This window comes from Ictidomys tridecemlineatus, unplaced genomic scaffold (assembly GCF_052094955.1).
Source record: "Ictidomys tridecemlineatus isolate mIctTri1 unplaced genomic scaffold, mIctTri1.hap1 Scaffold_2031, whole genome shotgun sequence".
NCBI classification, from domain to species: Eukaryota; Metazoa; Chordata; class Mammalia; order Rodentia; family Sciuridae; genus Ictidomys; species Ictidomys tridecemlineatus.
This window is the reverse complement of record NW_027521741.1, coordinates 1-17,019: the sequence shown is the minus strand read 5'-3', so window position 1 is coordinate 17,019 and position 17,019 is coordinate 1. Positions and strand designations below refer to the sequence as shown.

At 62.2% G+C, this 17,019-nt stretch overlaps 16 non-coding genes across 16 annotated transcripts; all 16 read left to right on the top strand.

The window, feature by feature from the left end:
- Positions 1-831: 831 nt before the first annotated feature.
- On the top strand, positions 832-925 carry LOC144372969 (small nucleolar RNA SNORD116). Its single transcript, XR_013432779.1, has one exon. It is a non-coding gene; the product is annotated as a small nucleolar RNA SNORD116 (small nucleolar RNA).
- A 988-nt stretch (positions 926-1,913) lies between these two features.
- LOC144372968 (small nucleolar RNA SNORD116) lies at positions 1,914-2,007 on the top strand. The gene has a single exon (XR_013432778.1). It is a non-coding gene; the product is annotated as a small nucleolar RNA SNORD116 (small nucleolar RNA).
- Positions 2,008-2,965: 958 nt separating this feature from the next.
- On the top strand, positions 2,966-3,059 carry LOC144372967 (small nucleolar RNA SNORD116). The gene has a single exon (XR_013432777.1). It is a non-coding gene; the product is annotated as a small nucleolar RNA SNORD116 (small nucleolar RNA).
- Positions 3,060-4,047: 988 nt separating this feature from the next.
- Positions 4,048-4,141, top strand: LOC144372966 (small nucleolar RNA SNORD116). The gene has a single exon (XR_013432776.1). It is a non-coding gene; the product is annotated as a small nucleolar RNA SNORD116 (small nucleolar RNA).
- A 957-nt stretch (positions 4,142-5,098) lies between these two features.
- Positions 5,099-5,192, top strand: LOC144372965 (small nucleolar RNA SNORD116). Its single transcript, XR_013432775.1, has one exon. It is a non-coding gene; the product is annotated as a small nucleolar RNA SNORD116 (small nucleolar RNA).
- A 958-nt stretch (positions 5,193-6,150) lies between these two features.
- LOC144372964 (small nucleolar RNA SNORD116) lies at positions 6,151-6,244 on the top strand. Its single transcript, XR_013432774.1, has one exon. It is a non-coding gene; the product is annotated as a small nucleolar RNA SNORD116 (small nucleolar RNA).
- Positions 6,245-7,217: 973 nt separating this feature from the next.
- LOC144372963 (small nucleolar RNA SNORD116) lies at positions 7,218-7,311 on the top strand. The gene has a single exon (XR_013432773.1). It is a non-coding gene; the product is annotated as a small nucleolar RNA SNORD116 (small nucleolar RNA).
- A 988-nt stretch (positions 7,312-8,299) lies between these two features.
- On the top strand, positions 8,300-8,393 carry LOC144372962 (small nucleolar RNA SNORD116). The gene has a single exon (XR_013432772.1). It is a non-coding gene; the product is annotated as a small nucleolar RNA SNORD116 (small nucleolar RNA).
- A 960-nt stretch (positions 8,394-9,353) lies between these two features.
- Positions 9,354-9,447, top strand: LOC144373006 (small nucleolar RNA SNORD116). Its single transcript, XR_013432816.1, has one exon. It is a non-coding gene; the product is annotated as a small nucleolar RNA SNORD116 (small nucleolar RNA).
- A 988-nt stretch (positions 9,448-10,435) lies between these two features.
- On the top strand, positions 10,436-10,529 carry LOC144372961 (small nucleolar RNA SNORD116). Its single transcript, XR_013432771.1, has one exon. It is a non-coding gene; the product is annotated as a small nucleolar RNA SNORD116 (small nucleolar RNA).
- Positions 10,530-11,505: 976 nt separating this feature from the next.
- LOC144372960 (small nucleolar RNA SNORD116) lies at positions 11,506-11,599 on the top strand. Its single transcript, XR_013432770.1, has one exon. It is a non-coding gene; the product is annotated as a small nucleolar RNA SNORD116 (small nucleolar RNA).
- Positions 11,600-12,587: 988 nt separating this feature from the next.
- Positions 12,588-12,681, top strand: LOC144373003 (small nucleolar RNA SNORD116). Its single transcript, XR_013432813.1, has one exon. It is a non-coding gene; the product is annotated as a small nucleolar RNA SNORD116 (small nucleolar RNA).
- A 975-nt stretch (positions 12,682-13,656) lies between these two features.
- Positions 13,657-13,750, top strand: LOC144372992 (small nucleolar RNA SNORD116). The gene has a single exon (XR_013432802.1). It is a non-coding gene; the product is annotated as a small nucleolar RNA SNORD116 (small nucleolar RNA).
- Positions 13,751-14,726: 976 nt separating this feature from the next.
- LOC144372981 (small nucleolar RNA SNORD116) lies at positions 14,727-14,820 on the top strand. The gene has a single exon (XR_013432791.1). It is a non-coding gene; the product is annotated as a small nucleolar RNA SNORD116 (small nucleolar RNA).
- Positions 14,821-15,808: 988 nt separating this feature from the next.
- LOC144372970 (small nucleolar RNA SNORD116) lies at positions 15,809-15,902 on the top strand. The gene has a single exon (XR_013432780.1). It is a non-coding gene; the product is annotated as a small nucleolar RNA SNORD116 (small nucleolar RNA).
- A 957-nt stretch (positions 15,903-16,859) lies between these two features.
- Positions 16,860-16,953, top strand: LOC144372956 (small nucleolar RNA SNORD116). Its single transcript, XR_013432766.1, has one exon. It is a non-coding gene; the product is annotated as a small nucleolar RNA SNORD116 (small nucleolar RNA).
- The last annotated feature ends 66 nt before the right edge of the window (positions 16,954-17,019 follow it).

Below are 17,019 nucleotides of genomic sequence, written 5' to 3'. Positions count from 1 at the left end.
GTGGTCCCGCCCATGTGCGTGTGGCCGCTGGGTGTTCTGGGCTGAGCCGAGTCAGGTGCTCGGAAGAGCCAGGCCTGCTGGGGCAACACCGGTGGGAGGTGTCCAAGCGCCCTCTTTTAAAAGGTTGGGATGACTTGGAGGCACGAGGTTGCCTAGCCCTGGCGCTCCCTTTCCTGATGGGACCAGTGGCTGAGGGTGCAGCATACGTTATCTCAGGGGGCAGCGGGGTGGAGGGGAGGACAGGAACAAGGCGGAAGTGGAATGTTGCAGCAGGCAGAGCCCTGGCGATGACTGCAAGGTGCGGAAAGCGAGGCCTGTAGCAAACTATGCTCCCAAGATGGCGCGCGCAAGGTCTCCGGGAGTGTGGCCGTAGGCCCCAGGTGTGCGATTCTGGATTAGCTCTGAGTATATCGGGGATGCAGGAGAGTGTATCCTGAGCATTGAGGATCTTACTCAGCCTACAGGATGCTGGCATGGGAGAGGAGAGCCGTGGCCCGGGGCCTTTGTTCTCATGGTTGCTTGTCTTCTGTGTGCACTCTTCAGGACGAGGTGGCGGGCGAGGGAGGCGTGCCTGGTGGCTGACCTGGAGCGTGCCCACCTGTGCTGAGGCCGTGGGGTCCTGTTTTCTGGTTGGCATCCCCGTGTTCGCGACTGGGACCCAGGCCGGGGCGTGGCGAAGACGGTAAGCTTGGTTTGTCCACCTGCACGGGTGCCAAGCCAGTTGTTGGAGGATATGCAGGATTTGGCGTGGCCATAGCGCCCCCTAAATGAGCTCGGTCGGGCCCGGGCCCGGCCAGGGGCGTGGACGCGGTTGGTGCGTCCGGCGTGCTTGGATCGATGATGAGTCCTCCAATAACATTCCTTGGAAAAGCTGAACAAAATGAGTGAAAACCCACTACCGTCTCGCTCATCGTGACTGAGGTCCGGCACACTCTGGCAGAGGCAGAGGCAGAGGCAGAGGTGGCAGGGGCCAGGGATGGCTGCCGCGGCTTCCCATACTTGTCCTCCTCACGGGCGAATTCCTAGGCGCGGCCGGTGCCCACGGCTGGGTTTGTGGTCCCGTCAGTGTGCGTGGGGCCGCTGGGTGTTCTTGGCTGAGCGGAACCACATGCTCAGCAGAGCCAGGCCTGCTGGAGAACAACAGGTGTGAGGTGTCCAAGCGCCCTCCTTAAAAGGTTGGGATGACTTGGAGGCATGAGGTCGCCTGGAGAGGGCCAGCCCTGGCCCTCCCTTTGTTAGAGGACCAGTGGGTGAGGGTGTAGCAGACCTTCTGGCATCGGGCAGCGGGGTGGAGTGTGGAGGGTGGAGGGGAGGACAGGTAGAAGGAGGATGGGGAAAATTGCAGCAGGCATACCCCTGGTGAAGCCTAGAAGGTGCGGAAAGCGAGGCCTGCAGCAAACTATGCTCCCAAGATGGCGGGCCCAGGTTCCCCGTGTGTGCGGAAGTAGCCCCCGGGTGCGGGATCGTGGATCCGCTCCCTGTGGATTGGGGATGCAGGACAGTGTATGGTGAGCCTTGGGGAGTATACTCAGCCGACAGGAAGCTGGCATGGGAAGGGAGAGCCCTGGCACCGGGCCATTGTTCTCATGGTTGCTTGTCACTTGTGTACACTCTTCAGGACAAGGTGGCGGGCGAGGGAGGCGTGCCTGGTGGCTGAGTGGAGCGTGCCCACGTGTGCTGATGCCGTGGGGTCCTGTTTGTTGTTTGGCATCCCCGTGTTCGCGACTGGGACCCAGGCCGGAGCGTGGCGAAGACGGTAAGCTTGGCTTGTCCACCTCCCCCGTGCCGAGCCAGTTGTTGGAGGCTGTGAGGGTTGGTGTGCAAGTACCGTCCCCGTGACGGTGCTCGTTCGGGCCCCGGCCCGGCCCGACCCGGCCCGGGGCGTGGACGCGGTTGGTGCGTCCGGCGTGCTTGGATCGATGATGAGTCCTCCAATAACATTCCTTGGAAAAGCTGAACAAAATGAGTGAAAACCCACTACCGTCTCGCTCATCGTGACTGAGGTCCGGCACACTCTGGCAGAGGCAGAGGCAGAGGCAGAGGTGGCAGGGGCCAGGGATGGCTGCCGGGGCTTCCCATACTTGTCCTCCTCACGGGCGAATTCCTAGGCCCGGCCGATGCCCACAGCTGGGCTGTGGTCCCGCCCATGTGCGTGTGGCCGCTGGGTGTTCTGGGCTGAGCCGAGTCAGGTGCTCGGAAGAGCCAGGCCTGCTGGGGCAACACCGGTGGGAGGTGTCCAAGCGCCCTCTTTTAAAAGGTTGGGATGACTTGGAGGCACGAGGTTGCCTAGCCCTGGCGCTCCCTTTCCTGATGGGACCAGTGGCTGAGGGTGCAGCATACGTTATCTCAGGGGGCAGCGGGGTGGAGGGGAGGACAGGAACAAGGCGGAAGTGGAATGTTGCAGCAGGCAGAGCCCTGGCGATGACTGCAAGGTGCGGAAAGCGAGGCCTGTAGCAAACTATGCTCCCAAGATGGCGCGCGCAAGGTCTCCGGGAGTGTGGCCGTAGGCCCCAGGTGTGCGATTCTGGATTAGCTCTGAGTATATCGGGGATGCAGGAGAGTGTATCCTGAGCATTGAGGATCTTACTCAGCCTACAGGATGCTGGCATGGGAGAGGAGAGCCGTGGCCCGGGGCCTTTGTTCTCATGGTTGCTTGTCTTCTGTGTGCACTCTTCAGGACGAGGTGGCGGGCGAGGGAGGCGTGCCTGGTGGCTGACCTGGAGCGTGCCCACCTGTGCTGAGGCCGTGGGGTCCTGTTTTCTGGTTGGCATCCCCGTGTTCGCGACTGGGACCCAGGCCGGGGCGTGGCGAAGACGGTAAGCTTGGTTTGTCCACCTGCACGGGTGCCAAGCCAGTTGTTGGAGGATATGCAGGATTTGGCGTGGCCATAGCGCCCCCTAAATGAGCTCGGTCGGGCCCGGGCCCGGCCAGGGGCGTGGACGCGGTTGGTGCGTCCGGCGTGCTTGGATCGATGATGAGTCCTCCAATAACATTCCTTGGAAAAGCTGAACAAAATGAGTGAAAACCCACTACCGTCTCGCTCATCGTGACTGAGGTCCGGCACACTCTGGCAGAGGCAGAGGCAGAGGCAGAGGTGGCAGGGGCCAGGGATGGCTGCCGCGGCTTCCCATACTTGTCCTCCTCACGGGCGAATTCCTAGGCGCGGCCGGTGCCCACGGCTGGGTTTGTGGTCCCGTCAGTGTGCGTGGGGCCGCTGGGGGTTCTTGGCTGAGCGGAACCACATGCTCAGCAGAGCCAGGCCTGCTGGAGAACAACAGGTGTGAGGTGTACAAGCGCCCTCCTTAAAAGGTTGGGATGACTTGGAGGCATGAGGTCGCCTGGAGAGGGCCAGCCCTGGCCCTCCCTTTGTTAGAGGACCAGTGGATGAGGGTGTAGCAGACCTTCTGGCATCGGGCAGCGGGGTGGAGTGTGGAGGGTGGAGGGGAGGACAGGTAGAAGGAGGATGGGGAAAATTGCAGCAGGCATACCCCTGGTGAAGCCTAGAAGGTGCGGAAAGCGAGGCCTGCAGCAAACTATGCTCCCAAGATGGCGGGCCCAGGTTCCCCGTGTGTGCGGAAGTAGCCCCCGGGTGCGGGATGGTGGATCCGCTCCCTGTGGATTGGGGATGCAGGACAGTGTACGGTGAGCCTTGGGGAGTATACTCAGCCGACAGGAAGCTGGCATGGGAAGGGAGAGCCCTGGCACCGGGCCATTGTTCTCATGGTTGCTTGTCACTTGTGTACACTCTTCAGGACAAGGTGGCGGGCGAGGGAGGCGTGCCTGGTGGCTGAGTGGAGCGTGCCCACGTGTGCTGATGCCGTGGGGTCCTGTTTGTTGTTTGGCATCCCCGTGTTCGCGACTGGGACCCAGGCCGGAGCGTGGCGAAGACGGTAAGCTTGGCTTGTCCACCTCCCCCGTGCCGAGCCAGTTGTTGGAGGCTGTGAGGGTTGGTGTGCAAGTACCGTCCCCGTGACGGTGCTCGTTCGGGCCCCGGCCCGGCCCGACCCGGCCCGGGGCGTGGACGCGGTTGGTGCGTCCAGCGTGCTTGGATCGATGATGAGTCCTCCAATAACATTCCTTGGAAAAGCTGAACAAAATGAGTGAAAACCCACTACCGTCTCGCTCATCGTGACTGAGGTCCGGCACACTCTGGCAGAGGCAGAGGCAGAGGCAGAGGTGGCAGGGGCCAGGGATGGCTGCCGGGGCTTCCCATACTTGTCCTCCTCACGGGCGAATTCCTAGGCCCGGCCGATGCCCACAGCTGGGCTGTGGTCCCGCCCATGTGCGTGTGGCCGCTGGGTGTTCTGGGCTGAGCCGAGTCAGGTGCTCGGAAGAGCCAGGCCTGCTGGGGCAACACCGGTGGGAGGTGTCCAAGCGCCCTCTTTTAAAAGGTTGGGATGACTTGGAGGCACGAGGTTGCCTAGCCCTGGCGCTCCCTTTCCTGATGGGACCAGTGGCTGAGGGTGCAGCATACGTTATCTCAGGGGGCAGCGGGGTGGAGGGGAGGACAGGAACAAGGCGGAAGTGGAATGTTGCAGCAGGCAGAGCCCTGGCGATGACTGCAAGGTGCGGAAAGCGAGGCCTGTAGCAAACTATGCTCCCAAGATGGCGCGCGCAAGGTCTCCGGGTGTGTGGCCGTAGGCCCCAGGTGTGCGATTCTGGATTAGCTCTGAGTATATCGGGATGCAGGAGAGTGTATCCTGAGCATTGAGGATCTTACTCAGCCTACAGGATGCTGGCATGGGAGAGGAGAGCCGTGGCCCGGGGCCTTTGTTCTCATGGTTGCTTGTCATCTGTGTGCACTCTTCAGGACGAGGTGGCGGGCGAGGGAGGCGTGCCTGGTGGCTGACCTGGAGCGTGCCCACCTGTGCTGAGGCCGTGGGGTCCTGTTTTCTGGTTGGCATCCCCGTGTTCGCGACTGGGACCCAGGCCGGGGCGTGGCGAAGACGGTAAGCTTGGTTTGTCCACCTGCACGGGTGCCAAGCCAGTTGTTGGAGGATATGCAGGATTTGGCGTGGCCATAGCGCCCCCTAAATGAGCTCGGTCGGGCCCGGGCCCGGCCAGGGGCGTGGACGCGGTTGGTGCGTCCGGCGTGCTTGGATCGATGATGAGTCCTCCAATAACATTCCTTGGAAAAGCTGAACAAAATGAGTGAAAACCCACTACCGTCTCGCTCATCGTGACTGAGGTCCGGCACACTCTGGCAGAGGCAGAGGCAGAGGCAGAGGTGGCAGGGGCCAGGGATGGCTGCCGGGGCTTCCCATACTTGTCCTCCTCACGGGCGAATTCCTAGGCCCGGCCGATGCCCACAGCTGGGCTGTGGTCCCGCCCATGTGCGTGTGGCCGCTGGGTGTTCTGGGCTGAGCCGAGTCAGGTGCTCGGAAGAGCCAGGCCTGCTGGGGCAACACCGGTGGGAGGTGTCCAAGCGCCCTCTTTTAAAAGGTTGGGATGACTTGGAGGCACGAGGTTGCCTAGCCCTGGCGCTCGCTTTCCTGATGGGACCAGCGGCTGAGGGTGCAGCATACGTTATCTCAGGGGGCAGCGGGGTGGAGGGGAGGACAGGAACAAGGCGGAATTGGAATGTTGCAGCAGGCAGAGCCCTGGCGATGACTGCAAGGTGCGGAAAGCGAGGCCTGTAGCAAACTATGCTCCCAAGATGGCGCGCGCAAGGTCTCCGGGAGTGTGGCCGTAGGCCCCAGGTGTGCGATTCTGGATTAGCTCTGAGTATATCGGGGATGCAGGAGAGTGTATCCTGAGCATTGAGGATCTTACTCAGCCTACAGGATGCTGGCATGGGAGAGGAGAGCCGTGGCCCGGGGCCTTTGTTCTCATGGTTGCTTGTCTTCTGTGTGCACTCTTCAGGACGAGGTGGCGGGCGAGGGAGGCGTGCCTGGTGGCTGACCTGGAGCGTGCCCACGTGTGCTGATGCCGTGGGGTCCTGTTTGTTGTTTGGCATCCCCGTGTTCGCGACTGGGACCCAGGCCGGGGCGTGGCGAAGACGGTAAGCTTGGTTTGTCCACCTGCACGGGTGCCAAGCCAGTTGTTGGAGGATATGCAGGATTTGGCGTGGCCATAGCGCCCCCTAAATGAGCTCGGTCGGGCCCGGGCCCGGCCAGGGGCGTGGACGCGGTTGGTGCGTCCGGCGTGCTTGGATCGATGATGAGTCCTCCAATAACATTCCTTGGAAAAGCTGAACAAAATGAGTGAAAACCCACTACCGTCTCGCTCATCGTGACTGAGGTCCGGCACACTCTGGCAGAGGCAGAAGAGGCAGAGGTGACAGGGGCCAGGGATGGCTGCCGGGGCTTCCCATACTTGTCCTCCTCACGGGCGAATTCCTAGGCCCGGCCGATGCCCACAGCTGGGCTGTGGTCCCGCCCATGTGCGTGTGGCCGCTGGGTGTTCTGGGCTGAGCCGAGTCAGGTGCTCGGAAGAGCCAGGCCTGCTGGGGCAACACCGGTGGGAGGTGTCCAAGCGCCCTCTTTTAAAAGGTTGGGATGACTTGGAGGCACGAGGTTGCCTGTAGGCACGAGGTTGCCTAGCCCTGGCGCTCCCTTTCCTGATGGGACCAGTGGCTGAGGGTGCAGCATACGTTATCTCAGGGGGCAGCGGGGTGGAGGGGAGGACAGGAACAAGGCGGAAGTGGAATGTTGCAGCAGGCAGAGCCCTGGCGATGACTGCAAGGTGCGGAAAGCGAGGCCTGTAGCAAACTATGCTCCCAAGATGGCGCTCGCAAGGTCTCCGGGAGTGTGGCCGTAGGCCCCAGGTGTGCGATTCTGGATTAGCTCTGAGTATATCGGGGATGCAGGAGAGTGTATCCTGAGCATTGAGGATCTTACTCAGCCTACAGGATGCTGGCATGGGAGAGGAGAGCCGTGGCCCGGGGCCTTTGTTCTCATGGTTGCTTGTCTTCTGTGTGCACTCTTCAGGACGAGGTGGCGGGCGAGGGAGGCGTGCCTGGTGGCTGACCTGGAGCGTGCCCACCTGTGCTGAGGCCGTGGGGTCCTGTTTTCTGGTTGGCATCCCCGTGTTCGCGACTGGGACCCAGGCCGGGGCGTGGCGAAGACGGTAAGCTTGGTTTGTCCACCTGCACGGGTGCCAAGCCAGTTGTTGGAGGATATGCAGGATTTGGCATGGCCATAGCGCCCCCTAAATGAGCTCGGTCGGGTCCGGGCCCGGCCAGGGGCGTGGACGCGGTTGGTGCGTCCGGCGTGCTTGGATCGATGATGAGTCCTCCAATAACATTCCTTGGAAAAGCTGAACAAAATGAGTGAAAACCCACTACCGTCTCGCTCATCGTGACTGAGGTCCGGCACACTCTGGCAGAGGCAGAGGCAGAGGCAGAGGTGGCAGGGGCCAGGGATGGCTGCCGCGGCTTCCCATACTTGTCCTCCTCACGGGCGAATTCCTAGGCGCGGCCGGTGCCCACGGCTGGGTTTGTGGTCCCGTCAGTGTGCGTGGGGCCGCTGGGTGTTCTTGGCTGAGCGGAACCACATGCTCAGCAGAGCCAGGCCTGCTGGAGAACAACAGGTGTGAGGTGTCCAAGCGCCCTCCTTAAAAGGTTGGGATGACTTGGAGGCATGAGGTCGCCTGGAGAGGGCCAGCCCTGGCCCTCCCTTTGTTAGAGGACCAGTGGGTGAGGGTGTAGCAGACCTTCTGGCATCGGGCAGCGGGGTGGAGTGTGGAGGGTGGAGGGGAGGACAGGTAGAAGGAGGATGGGGAAAATTGCAGCAGGCATACCCCTGGTGAAGCCTAGAAGGTGCGGAAAGCGAGGCCTGCAGCAAACTATGCTCCCAAGATGGCGGGCCCAGGTTCCCCGTGTGTGCGGAAGTAGCCCCCGGGTGCGGGATCGTGGATCCGCTCCCTGTGGATTGGGGATGCAGGACAGTGTATGGTGAGCCTTGGGGAGTATACTCAGCCGACAGGAAGCTGGCATGGGAAGGGAGAGCCCTGGCACCGGGCCATTGTTCTCATGGTTGCTTGTCACTTATGTACACTCTTCAGGACAAGGTGGCGGGCGAGGGAGGCGTGCCTGGTGGCTGAGTGGAGCGTGCCCACGTGTGCTGATGCCGTGGGGTCCTGTTTGTTGTTTGGCATCCCCGTGTTCGCGACTGGGACCCAGGCCGGAGCGTGGCGAAGACGGTAAGCTTGGCTTGTCCACCTCCCCCGTGCCGAGCCAGTTGTTGGAGGCTGTGAGGGTTGGTGTGCAAGTACCGTCCCCGTGACGGTGCTCGTTCGGGCCCAGGCCCGGCCCGACCCGGCCCGGGGCGTGGACGCGGTTGGTGCGTCCGGCGTGCTTGGATCGATGATGAGTCCTCCAATAACATTCCTTGGAAAAGCTGAACAAAATGAGTGAAAACCCACTACCGTCTCGCTCATCGTGACTGAGGTCCGGCACACTCTGGCAGAGGCAGAGGCAGAGGCAGAGGTGGCAGGGGCCAGGGATGGCTGCCGGGGCTTCCCATACTTGTCCTCCTCACGGGCGAATTCCTAGGCCCGGCCGATGCCCACAGCTGGGCTGTGGTCCCGCCCATGTGCGTGTGGCCGCTGGGTGTTCTGGGCTGAGCCGAGTCAGGTGCTCGGAAGAGCCAGGCCTGCTGGGGCAACACCGGTGGGAGGTGTCCAAGCGCCCTCTTTTAAAAGGTTGGGATGACTTGGAGGCACGAGGTTGCCTAGCCCTGGCGCTCCCTTTCCTGATGGGACCAGTGGCTGAGGGTGCAGCATACGTTATCTCAGGGGGCAGCGGGGTGGAGGGGAGGACAGGAACAAGGCGGAAGTGGAATGTTGCAGCAGGCAGAGCCCTGGCGATGACTGCAAGGTGCGGAAAGCGAGGCCTGTAGCAAACTATGCTCCCAAGATGGGCCGCGCGCAAGGTCTCCGGGAGTGTGGCCGTAGGCCCCAGGTGTGCGATTCTGGATTAGCTCTGAGTATATCGGGGATGCAGGAGAGTGTATCCTGAGCATTGAGGATCTTACTCAGCCTACAGGATGCTGGCATGGGAGAGGAGAGCCGTGGCCCGGGGCCTTTGTTCTCATGGTTGCTTGTCTTCTGTGTGCACTCTTCAGGACGAGGTGGCGGGCGAGGGAGGCGTGCCTGGTGGCTGACCTGGAGCGTGCCCACCTGTGCTGAGGCCGTGGGGTCCTGTTTTCTGGTTGGCATCCCCGTGTTCGCGACTGGGACCCAGGCCGGGGCGTGGCGAAGACGGTAAGCTTGGTTTGTCCACCTGCACGGGTGCCAAGCCAGTTGTTGGAGGATATGCAGGATTTGGCGTGGCCATAGCGCCCCCTAAATGAGCTCGGTCGGGCCCGGGCCCGGCCAGGGGCGTGGACGCGGTTGGTGCGTCCGGCGTGCTTGGATCGATGATGAGTCCTCCAATAACATTCCTTGGAAAAGCTGAACAAAATGAGTGAAAACCCACTACCATCTCGCTCATCGTGACTGAGGTCCGGCACACTCTGGCAGAGGCAGAGGCAGAGGCAGAGGTGGCAGGGGCCAGGGATGGCTGCCGCGGCTTCCCATACTTGTCCTCCTCACGGGCGAATTCCTAGGCGCGGCCGGTGCCCACGGCTGGGTTTGTGGTCCCGTCAGTGTGCGTGGGGCCGCTGGGGGTTCTTGGCTGAGCGGAACCACATGCTCAGCAGAGCCAGGCCTGCTGGAGAACAACAGGTGTGAGGTGTCCAAGCGCCTTCCTTAAAAGGTTGGGATGACTTGGAGGCATGAGGTCGCCTGGAGAGGGCCAGCCCTGGCCCTCCCTTTGTTAGAGGACCAGTGGGTGAGGGTGTAGCAGACCTTCTGGCATCGGGCAGCGGGGTGGAGTGTGGAGGGTTGAGGGGAGGACAGGTAGAAGGAGGATGGGGAAAATTGCAGCAGGCATACCCCTGGTGAAGCCTAGAAGGTGCGGAAAGCGAGGCCTGCAGCAAACTATGCTCCCAAGATGGCGGGCCCAGGTTCCCCGTGTGTGCGGAAGTAGCCCCCGGGTGCGGGATCGTGGATCCGCTCCCTGTGGATTGGGGATGCAGGACAGTGTACGGTGAGCCTTGGGGAGTATACTCAGCCGACAGGAAGCTGGCATGGGAAGGGAGAGCCCTGGCACCGGGCCATTGTTCTCATGGTTGCTTGTCACTTGTGTACACTCTTCAGGACAAGGTGGCGGGCGAGGGAGGCGTGCCTGGTGGCTGAGTGGAGCGTGCCCACGTGTGCTGATGCCGTGGGGTCCTGTTTGTTGTTTGGCATCCCCGTGTTCGCGACTGGGACCCAGGCCGGAGCGTGGCGAAGACGGTAAGCTTGGCTTGTCCACCTCCCCCGTGCCGAGCCAGTTGTTGGAGGCTGTGAGGGTTGGTGTGCAAGTACCGTCCCCGTGACGGTGCTCGTTCGGGCCCCGGCCCGGCCCGACCCGGCCCGGGGCGTGGACGCGGTTGGTGCGTCCGGCGTGCTTGGATCGATGATGAGTCCTCCAATAACATTCCTTGGAAAAGCTGAACAAAATGAGTGAAAACCCACTACCGTCTCGCTCATCGTGACTGAGGTCCGGCACACTCTGGCAGAGGCAGAGGCAGAGGCAGAGGTGGCAGGGGCCAGGGATGGCTGCCGGGGCTTCCCATACTTGTCCTCCTCACGGGCGAATTCCTAGGCCCGGCCGATGCCCACAGCTGGGCTGTGGTCCCGCCCATGTGCGTGTGGCCGCTGGGTGTTCTGGGCTGAGCCGAGTCAGGTGCTCGGAAGAGCCAGGCCTGCTGGGGCAACACCGGTGGGAGGTGTCCAAGCGCCCTCTTTTAAAAGGTTGGGATGACTTGGAGGCACGAGGTTGCCTGTAGGCACGAGGTTGCCTAGCCCTGGCGCTCGCTTTCCTGATGGGACCAGTGGCTGAGGGTGCAGCATACGTTATCTCAGGGGGCAGCGGGGTGGAGGGGAGGACAGGAACAAGGCGGAAGTGGAATGTTGCAGCAGGCAGAGCCCTGGCGATGACTGCAAGGTGCGGAAAGCGAGGCCTGTAGCAAACTATGCTCCCAAGATGGCGCGCGCAAGGTCTCCGGGTGTGTGGCCGTAGGCCCCAGGTGTGCGATTCTGGATTAGCTCTGAGTATATCGGGGATGCAGGAGAGTGTATCCTGAGCATTGAGGATCTTACTCAGCCTACAGGATGCTGGCATGGGAGAGGAGAGCCGTGGCCCGGGGCCTTTGTTCTCATGGTTGCTTGTCTTCTGTGTGCACTCTTCAGGACGAGGTGGCGGGCGAGGGAGGCGTGCCTGGTGGCTGACCTGGAGCGTGCCCACCTGTGCTGAGGCCGTGGGGTCCTGTTTTCTGGTTGGCATCCCCGTGTTCGCGACTGGGACCCAGGCCGGGGCGTGGCGAAGACGGTAAGCTTGGTTTGTCCACCTGCACGGGTGCCAAGCCAGTTGTTGGAGGATATGCAGGATTTGGCGTGGCCATAGCGCCCCCTAAATGAGCTCGGTCGGGCCCGGGCCCGGCCAGGGGCGTGGACGCGGTTGATGCGTCCAGCGTGCTTGGATCGATGATGAGTCCTCCAATAACATTCCTTGGAAAAGCTGAACAAAATGAGTGAAAACCCACTACCGTCTCGCTCATCGTGACTGAGGTCCGGCACACTCTGGCAGAGGCAGAGGCAGAGGCAGAGGTGGCAGGGGCCAGGGATGGCTGCCGCGGCTTCCCATACTTGTCCTCCTCACGGGCGAATTCCTAGGCGCGGCCGGTGCCCACGGCTGGGTTTGTGGTCCCGTCAGTGTGCGTGGGGCCGCTGGGTGTTCTTGGCTGAGCGGAACCACATGCTCAGCAGAGCCAGGCCTGCTGGAGAACAACAGGTGTGAGGTGTCCAAGCGCCCTCCTTAAAAGGTTGGGATGACTTGGAGGCATGAGGTCGCCTGGAGAGGGCCAGCCCTGGCCCTCCCTTTGTTAGAGGACCAGTGGGTGAGGGTGTACCAGACCTTCTGGCATCGGGCAGCGGGGTGGAGTGTGGAGGGTGGAGGGGAGGACAGGTAGAAGGAGGATGGGGAAAATTGCAGCAGGCATACCCCTGGTGAAGCCTAGAAGGTGCGGAAAGCGAGGCCTGCAGCAAACTATGCTCCCAAGATGGCGGGCCCAGGTTCCCCGTGTGTGCGGAAGTAGCCCCCGGGTGCGGGATCGTGGATCCGCTCCCTGTGGATTGGGGATGCAGGACAGTGTACGGTGAGCCTTGGGGAGTATACTCAGCCGACAGGAAGCTGGCATGGGAAGGGAGAGCCCTGGCACCGGGCCATTGTTCTCATGGTTGCTTGTCACTTGTGTACACTCTTCAGGACAAGGTGGCGGGCGAGGGAGGCGTGCCTGGTGGCTGAGTGGAGCGTGCCCACGTGTGCTGATGCCGTGGGGTCCTGTTTGTTGTTTGGCATCCCCGTGTTCGCGACTGGGACCCAGGCCGGAGCGTGGCGAAGACGGTAAGCTTGGCTTGTCCACCTCCCCCATGCCGAGCCAGTTGTTGGAGGCTGTGAGGGTTGGTGTGCAAGTACCGTCCCCGTGACGGTGCTCGTTCGGGCCCCGGCCCGGCCCGACCCGGCCCGGGGCGTGGACGCGGTTGGTGCGTCCGGCGTGCTTGGATCGATGATGAGTCCTCCAATAACATTCCTTGGAAAAGCTGAACAAAATGAGTGAAAACCCACTACCGTCTCGCTCATCGTGACTGAGGTCCGGCACACTCTGGCAGAGGCAGAGGCAGAGGCAGAGGTGGCAGGGGCCAGGGATGGCTGCCGGGGCTTCCCATACTTGTCCTCCTCACGGGCGAATTCCTAGGCCCGGCCGATGCCCACAGCTGGGCTGTGGTCCGCCCATGTGCGTGTGGCCGCTGGGTGTTCTGGGCTGAGCCGAGTCAGGTGCTCGGAAGAGCCAGGCCTGCTGGGGCAACACCGGTGGGAGGTGTCCAAGCGCCCTCTTTTAAAAGGTTGGGATGACTTGGAGGCACGAGGTTGCCTGTAGGCACGAGGTTGCCTAGCCCTGGCGCTCGCTTTCCTGATGGGACCAGTGGCTGAGGGTGCAGCATACGTTATCTCAGGGGGCAGCGGGGTGGAGGGGAGGACAGGAACAAGGCGGAAGTGGAATGTTGCAGCAGGCAGAGCCCTGGCGATGACTGCAAGGTGCGGAAAGCGAGGCCTGTAGCAAACTATGCTCCCAAGATGGCGCGCGCAAGGTCTCCGGGAGTGTGGCCGTAGGCCCCAGGTGTGCGATTCTGGATTAGCTCTGAGTATATCGGGGATGCAGGAGAGTGTATCCTGAGCATTGAGGATCTTACTCAGCCTACAGGATGCTGGCATGGGAGAGGAGAGCCGTGGCCCGGGGCCTTTGTTCTCATGGTTGCTTGTCTTCTGTGTGCACTCTTCAGGACGAGGTGGCGGGCGAGGGAGGCGTGCCTGGTGGCTGACCTGGAGCGTGCCCACCTGTGCTAAGGCCGTGGGGTCCTGTTTTCTGGTTGGCATCCCCGTGTTCGCGACTGGGACCCAGGCCGGGGCGTGGCGAAGACGGTAAGCTTGGTTTGTCCACCTGCACGGGTGCCAAGCCAGTTGTTGGAGGATATGCAGGATTTGGCGTGGCCATAGCGCCCCCTAAATGAGCTCGGTCGGGCCCGGGCCCGGCCAGGGGCGTGGACGCGGTTGGTGCGTCCGGCGTGCTTGGATCGATGATGAGTCCTCCAATAACATTCCTTGGAAAAGCTGAACAAAATGAGTGAAAACCCACTACCGTCTCGCTCATCGTGACTGAGGTCCGGCACACTCTGGCAGAGGCAGAGGCAGAGGCAGAGGTGGCAGGGGCCAGGGATGGCTGCCGGGGCTTCCCATACTTGTCCTCCTCACGGGCGAATTCCTAGGCCCGGCCGATGCCCACAGCTGGGCTGTGGTCCCGCCCATGTGCGTGTGGCCGCTGGGTGTTCTGGGCTGAGCCGAGTCAGGTGTTCGGAAGAGCCAGGCCTGCTGGGGCAACACCGGTGGGAGGTGTCCAAGCGCCCTCTTTTAAAAGGTTGGGATGACTTGGAGGCACGAGGTTGCCTGTAGGCACGAGGTTGCCTAGCCCTGGCGCTCGCTTTCCTGATGGGACCAGTGGCTGAGGGTGCAGCATACGTTATCTCAGGGGGCAGCGGGGTGGAGGGGAGGACAGGAACAAGGCGGAAGTGGAATGTTGCAGCAGGCAGAGCCCTGGCGATGACTGCAAGGTGCGGAAAGCGAGGCCTGTAGCAAACTATGCTACCAAGATGGCGCGCGCAAGGTCTCCGGGAGTGTGGCCGTAGGCCCCAGGTGTGCGATTCTGGATTAGCTCTGAGTATATCGGGGATGCAGGAGAGTGTATCCTGAGCATTGAGGATCTTACTCAGCCTACAGGATGCTGGCATGGGAGAGGAGAGCCGTGGCCCGGGGCCTTTGTTCTCATGGTTGCTTGTCTTCTGTGTGCACTCTTCAGGACGAGGTGGCGGGCGAGGGAGGCGTGCCTGGTGGCTGACCTGGAGCGTGCCCACCTGTGCTGAGGCCGTGGGGTCCTGTTTTCTGGTTGGCATCCCCGTGTTCGCGACTGGGACCCAGGCCGGGGCGTGGCGAAGACGGTAAGCTTGGTTTGTCCACCTGCACGGGTGCCAAGCCAGTTGTTGGAGGATATGCAGGATTTGGCGTGGCCATAGCGCCCCCTAAATGAGCTCGGTCGGGCCCGGGCCCGGCCAGGGGCGTGGACGCGGTTGGTGCGTCCGGCGTGCTTGGATCGATGATGAGTCCTCCAATAACATTCCTTGGAAAAGCTGAACAAAATGAGTGAAAACCCACTACCGTCTCGCTCATCGTGACTGAGGTCCGGCACACTCTGGCAGAGGCAGAGGCAGAGGCAGAGGTGGCAGGGGCCAGGGATGGCTGCCGCGGCTTCCCATACTTGTCCTCCTCACGGGCGAATTCCTAGGCGCGGCCGGTGCCCACGGCTGGGTTTGTGGTCCCGTCAGTGTGCGTGGGGCCGCTGGGGGTTCTTGGCTGAGCGGAACCACATGCTCAGCAGAGCCAGGCCTGCTGGAGAACAACAGGTGTGAGGTGTCCAAGCGCCCTCCTTAAAAGGTTGGGATGACTTGGAGGCATGAGGTCGCCTGGAGAGGGCCAGCCCTGGCCCTCCCTTTGTTAGAGGACCAGTGGGTGAGGGTGTAGCAGACCTTCTGGCATCGGGCAGCGGGGTGGAGTGTGGAGGGTGGAGGGGAGGACAGGTAGAAGGAGGATGGGGAAAATTGCAGCAGGCATACCCCTGGTGAACCCTAGAAGGTGCGGAAAGCGAGGCCTGCAGCAAACTATGCTCCCAAGATGGCGGGCCCAGGTTCCCCGTGTGTGCGGAAGTAGCCCCCGGGTGCGGGATCGTGGATCCGCTCCCTGTGGATTGGGGATGCAGGACAGTGTATGGTGAGCCTTGGGGAGTATACTCAGCCGACAGGAAGCTGGCATGGGAAGGGAGAGCCCTGGCACCGGGCCATTGTTCTCATGGTTGCTTGTCACTTGTGTACACTCTTCAGGACAAGGTGGCGGGCGAGGGAGGCGTGCCTGGTGGCTGAGTGGAGCGTGCCCACGTGTGCTGATGCCGTGGGGTCCTGTTTGTTGTTTGGCATCCCCGTGTTCGCGACTGGGACCCAGGCCGGAGCGTGGCGAAGACGGTAAGCTTGGCTTGTCCACCTCCCCCGTGCCGAGCCAGTTGTTGGAGGCTGTGAGGGTTGGTGTGCAAGTACCGTCCCCGTGACGGTGCTCGTTCGGGCCCCGGCCCGGCCCGACCCGGCCCGGGGCGTGGACGCGGTTGGTGCGTCCGGCGTGCTTGGATCGATGATGAGTCCTCCAATAACATTCCTTGGAAAAGCTGAACAAAATGAGTGAAAACCCACTACCGTCTCGCTCATCGTGACTGAGGTCCGGCACACTCTGGCAGAGGCAGAGGCAGAGGCAGAGGTGGCAGGGGCCAGGGATGGCTGCCGGGGCTTCCCATACTTGTCCTCCTCACGGGCGAATTCCTAGGCCCGGCCGATGCCCACAGCTGGGCTGTGGTCCCGCCCATGTGCGTGTGGCCGCTGGGTGTTCTGGGCTGAGCCGAGCCAGGTGCTCGGAAGAGCCAGGCCTGCTGGGGCAACACCGGTGGGAGGTGTCCAAGCGCCCTCTTTTAAAAGGTTGGGATGACTTGGAGGCACGAGGTTGCCTAGCCCTGGCGCTCCCTTTCCTGATGGGACCAGTGGCTGAGGGTGCAGCATACGTTATCTCAGGGGGCAGCGGGGTGGAGGGGAGGACAGGAACAAGGCGGAAGTGGAATGTTGCAGCAGGCAGAGCCCTGGCGATGACTGCAAGGTGCGGAAAGCGAGGCCTGTAGCAAACTATGCTCCCAAGATGGCGCGCGCAAGGTCTCCGGGTGTGTGGCCGTAGGCCCCAGGTGTGCGATTCTGGATTAGCTCTGAGTATATCGGGATGCAGGAGAGTGTATCCTGAGCATTGAGGATCTTACTCAGCCTACAGGATGCTGGCATGGGAGAGGAGAGCCGTGGCCCGGGGCCTTTGTTCTCATGGTTGCTTGTCATCTGTGTGCACTCTTCAGGACGAGGTGGCGGGCGAGGGAGGCGTGCCTGGTGGCTGACCTGGAGCGTGCCCACCTGTGCTGAGGCCGTGGGGTCCTGTTTTCTGGTTGGCATCCCCGTGTTCGCGACTGGGACCCAGGCCGGGGCGTGGCGAAGACGGTAAGCTTGGTTTGTCCACCTGCACGGGTGCCAAGCCAGTTGTTGGAGGATATGCAGGATTTGGCGTGGCCATAGCGCCCCCTAAATGAGCTCGGTCGGGCCCGGGCCCGGCCAGGGGCGTGGACGCGGTTGGTGCGTCCGGCGTGCTTGGATCGATGATGAGTCCTCCAATAACATTCCTTGGAAAAGCTGAACAAAATGAGTGAAAACCCACTACCGTCTCGCTCATCGTGACTGAGGTCCGGCACACTCTGGCAGAGGCAGAGGCAGAGGCAGAGGTGGCAGGGGCCAGGGATGGCTGCCGCGGCT